At 37.4% G+C, this 4,329-nt stretch overlaps 1 non-coding gene across 1 annotated transcript; it reads left to right on the top strand.

The window, feature by feature from the left end:
* Positions 1 to 740: 740 nt before the first annotated feature.
* LOC126019335 (small nucleolar RNA SNORA51) lies at positions 741 to 873 on the top strand. Its single transcript, XR_007499062.1, has one exon. It is a non-coding gene; the product is annotated as a small nucleolar RNA SNORA51 (small nucleolar RNA).
* Positions 874 to 4,329: the final 3,456 nt, after the last annotated feature.

Below are 4,329 nucleotides of genomic sequence, written 5' to 3'. Positions count from 1 at the left end.
TTTATCTAATAATTTTAATTGATTAGTGAGGTACACAGTTAAAGAGTTGTTAATGATTGAGTTTTAATCATACAATGTTCCAACACAATCCATCCACAGTGTAACCTGTGACCAATACCTTTATCAATCTAGTAGAGTGTAATTATATGCACCATTTGTGAGTGTTATACTCAATAATACAAATTGGAAAGTTAAGAATCTCTTTTAACATTTCATGGAAAACTAGTTTTAATGCTATTAATTTCCTAAGTTTTGCCTGCCCATAAATCTATGCATCATTCCTTCAAATCTGAATGATAATCTAGCTGGACAGAGTCCTTTTAGTGAGGTGTTTATTACTTTGAGCTTTTATCCTATTTCTCTCTACACTTCTGGCTCACAGAGTTTTATTTACTGAATCTACTGTACTTCTTATAGGCCTTCCTATTCTGCTCTTAACTACTTTCAGTATTCTATCATTGGATATTGTCATTTTAAGTACAATGTGTTTTGGAATTTTTCTAATTGAGTCTATTTTTACTGGGATCCATTGGGCCTTTTGGCACTTGGTATATGTAAACCTCAACTCTGGAAAATTCTTATTTATGGTTTCTTTTTTTTTTTATTTTTTAGAAAGCCTTCTAGAGTACAGGCCTGTGTGGGGAGGGGAGGAAGGACACTTGGGATAGTGGTCATGGGAATGTTGCACTGGTGAAGGATTTTATATATAATAAAAAATCAAAAAAGAAAAGAAAACATAAGGCCTCCGAATTCTTACCACAGGCTGTGTTCTGTACACTGACTGTATAGAAAGAGGAGGTACAGTAAATGCACCCCATATACACCTCAATCCAGGCCCTTTGCCTGGTCTGTATTGTGAATTGTGGGACAAAAAAATTTATGGTTTCTTTAACTATTTTTTCTTTATCACATTTGCCTTCTTGTTCTCTAGCAGTCTGATGTTTGTTTTTTCTTGAATTCACCTATTAGTTTATGATTCATTTCTTTTCAGACCATTTTCCACTTTCTGCTAGTGGTTTCCTCCTCATCTTGAGCTTCTCAAACTTTTGCTGAAGTTCAGTTATTCTGCTATTGACATTTTTTTCCATTTTTTTTTAAATTTTTTTATTTTTAATTATGAGAACAAGGATGCAAAGAAAGAGGACAAGGTAAAGTTACAGTGGAAGGACAATCACCCATAACATAATTCTCAGAAGTCCCCTTGCTGATATCTTAACTTTGAAATTTCAGCCAAAGAACATTAAGATAAATAAGACAGAATCCATGTACAATTACTTTGTCCCTCAAGTCCTCAGATTGTAACACATTATAATATTTCTTAACAGCACACAAGGCAATCTAAAGCCATAAAACATACGTAACTCCTTAAATATTACAGGCATAGTATTTTTTTACATTTCCATATACATGTATATTAGCTTAAGTTAACCTCAAATTTTAAGTGGTTTCTTTTTAAGGATTAGAGTCAAAGGAGCACAGTAAAAATGGTGTTAGAGTGGCAATAGGCCCACCAAAATATGAGGGACATAGAAAGAAATAACCTTGGCCTAAATACAAAGAGACCCGACCCCTGAAGTTTCCTGGCACAAGACCAACACTAGGCTCCAGGCAAGCTAGATCATCCAATCCAAGACACTGTCTGTAGTGCCAACACACTTTTATTTTTCTCACAGTCTCTGTTGTTGGTATCATGTTTCTGTATTAAAGATCCTGGAATCTTCATATCCTACATTCATTGAAGTCAGGATGTGGAGCGTCTTCTCCTTTCACCTCACAATCAAAGGGCAATGCCTGGAGCCCTGTCCTGTAAGCAGGTCGTTGTTGTTGTTAAGTCTTCTCAGTGTTAAGGGAAGTCTCTTTTGAGCAGGTCGATGTCTGAGCAGTGTAGGGTCTTCTGTGGTAGAGAATTGGTTCCAGGTGATGTTATAGACCAGCCTGGATGTTTCCTGGATGGCTTCCCTGGTTCAGGGGTGAATGGAAAATGCCCTTTCTTCAGAGGTCTGTGCCAGGTTGTTATGTCAATGTTCAGGGTGTAACCACTTTTTATCTTTTTATCTTCTCTTTTTGAGCTGTTTAACAAGGAATTTTGGTGAAAGAGTCCCCCAGTTTAATGCTTATGATTGAACCATATCATGGGAATCGTTGGAATTGTTCTTATGGCCCCCATATGCGCCAATAACACCATGTGGCATTGCTCCTTTTTTGCATAGGCACATTAAAATGGGAAAATACTATACATACAAATAAGATCCTATCTAATAGAGATTGGAACACACAAATATTGACATTTTTAATATAATTTTTATTTTAATCATAGTGGCTTACATATTGTTGACAATAATATTTTAGGTACATATTTACATGAAATCAGGGGGGATTCCCATCACCAAATTGTCCTCCCTATACCTTCGTTTTCGTCCTACCTACCATATCCTCCTCCCTCATACCGGGGCTGCTAGAATATGTGGTCCCCTCTGTACCTAGCTTACTACTTAGTAGTCTTGCAGCTGTTTGGTCTTGGTGCCTCCCTTATTTTCCCCTCTAACTAGAATGCAGGACTAGCTAGTTTAAGTTATGTGGTTTTGTTTGAAGAAGAGAAAAGTAATAAACTGGGGTAAAAGTCTAATACACTGAAAATGGGCGGAATCCTTCTAGAGGCTCTCATCATCGGTTTGAGAGACGAAGGAGAAAAAGAAGGTGAAACACCCCAACAGTACAAAAAGAAGTGTCAAATATTCAGTGAGGATTTCAACAATAATGATAAGCACCACAAAAAAACAGACAAACAGAAAAAAAAACACCCATGGTCTTGAGATAAGAAACATGGCAGAGCACATAAAGAAAGTAAAGAAAATAAGAGAAAAAATAAGTATAAATGGGGACAACAACTTCAATAACCACACCAAAACAAAGAAATTGACAAAAAATAGATAGCTAAATAAAAATAAAAAATATAATAATAAATGAAGTTAACAAATAATATATAAAAAATAAAAAATGTTTTGTGCTTTTTGCTTTTTTTCTTTCCTGGACTGGCACAGTAAATATTGGTGTCATTCGAAAAGAAATTCACTTGGCCTAAGAGATATGGGGTTTCTCCATCCTTGGAGTATATTGTCATGGGATTAACTATAGACTCCATTCAGGTTCATTTACTCTCCCGGTGGTGCTTTTGTGGTGTTTGGAAGACCTCTGTATCTAGAGATCTCAGTATCTGCACAGGTCCAGGAGTGGGACTTATGATAAGTCTTTCTTTGTGGTTCTAGAAGTTCTGTTCCCTCAGTGTCATTTTAATCCATTTTCTGTGGTTGGTAGTCTTGGTCTTTGCACTGATCCTAGGATGGCACCTAGGATAGCGTCTTTCTTTGTGTTTCCAGAAGCCCCATTCCGTTGCAATTGTCTCCGCCAGACCTTTGGAACTGGGGATCATGGTGATTGTGCAGGTCGTAGTTCAAACCCTAGACTAGGGCTTTTTTGTCGGTCCCAAGTTATATACAGTCCAGTCAGGGTTTTAGCAGCCAGTCCTCTGTAAATCACGATCTTGGCTTTTGGATCTACCAAAGGGTGACAAGTCTTCTGATTTTGTCTTATCGTTATCTGGTAAGGTAGAATAACCTGCTCTTAGGTAAAGTTGTTCCCATTTTCCTCATTGTCAGGATATCATATTAGAGCTGGCACTTGTTGGTGACCCAGAAGTATTAAGGCTGTCCCGGGTGAGATTTGTTTCCTGCAGCTGTTGTGAAGAACTGTATCATTTCTATGTCTGGAATCCAGGGTTCAAGGCTGGACACATGGTGTCTAATTACCTGAGGTCTAAGTTTGGTCCGCGTGACATATTTTCAAGGTAGGAGATATCCCTGTATTGTAAACAGGTATGAGTTCCTATCCCTAGTAGATAAGAGATCTTTTTTATATATAAGGTTTCCCCCTTTTTTTAGTGTGCCTTTGCAGGGAGAAATGGTGCTACGTTATATTGTTGGTGCATTTGGGGGTGGAAAGAGAGGAAAACAGAAACAGGTCACACACCCGGAAAAGATAAAAATAGGAATAAAAATATATGTGCTCACATATGTATATGTAGAACAAACATTTAAAAAATGAATTAACAAAGTATTTAAAGGAAGAAAGTGATGCAAAAGACTTCCTTACTTTTGGGGAAAAGCAGGTAAGGAGGTGGCGTAATACACGTCTTATACTTATGTTGGAAGTACAGGTTTTCCCATTGTCTTTTGGGTTTTTCTTGTGGTGTATGGGTTCCCAGGCACCTTTCCATCACATCCCCTGACCTTCTTGATATTGGTGAAAGATTTGCGGCAGGGAGGTATTGGA

Source organism: Suncus etruscus, chromosome 9 (assembly GCF_024139225.1).
Source record: "Suncus etruscus isolate mSunEtr1 chromosome 9, mSunEtr1.pri.cur, whole genome shotgun sequence".
NCBI lineage: Eukaryota > Metazoa > Chordata > Mammalia > Eulipotyphla > Soricidae > Suncus > Suncus etruscus.
Note: the sequence above shows the minus strand (reverse complement) of the source record. Positions and strands in the feature narration are given on the sequence as shown.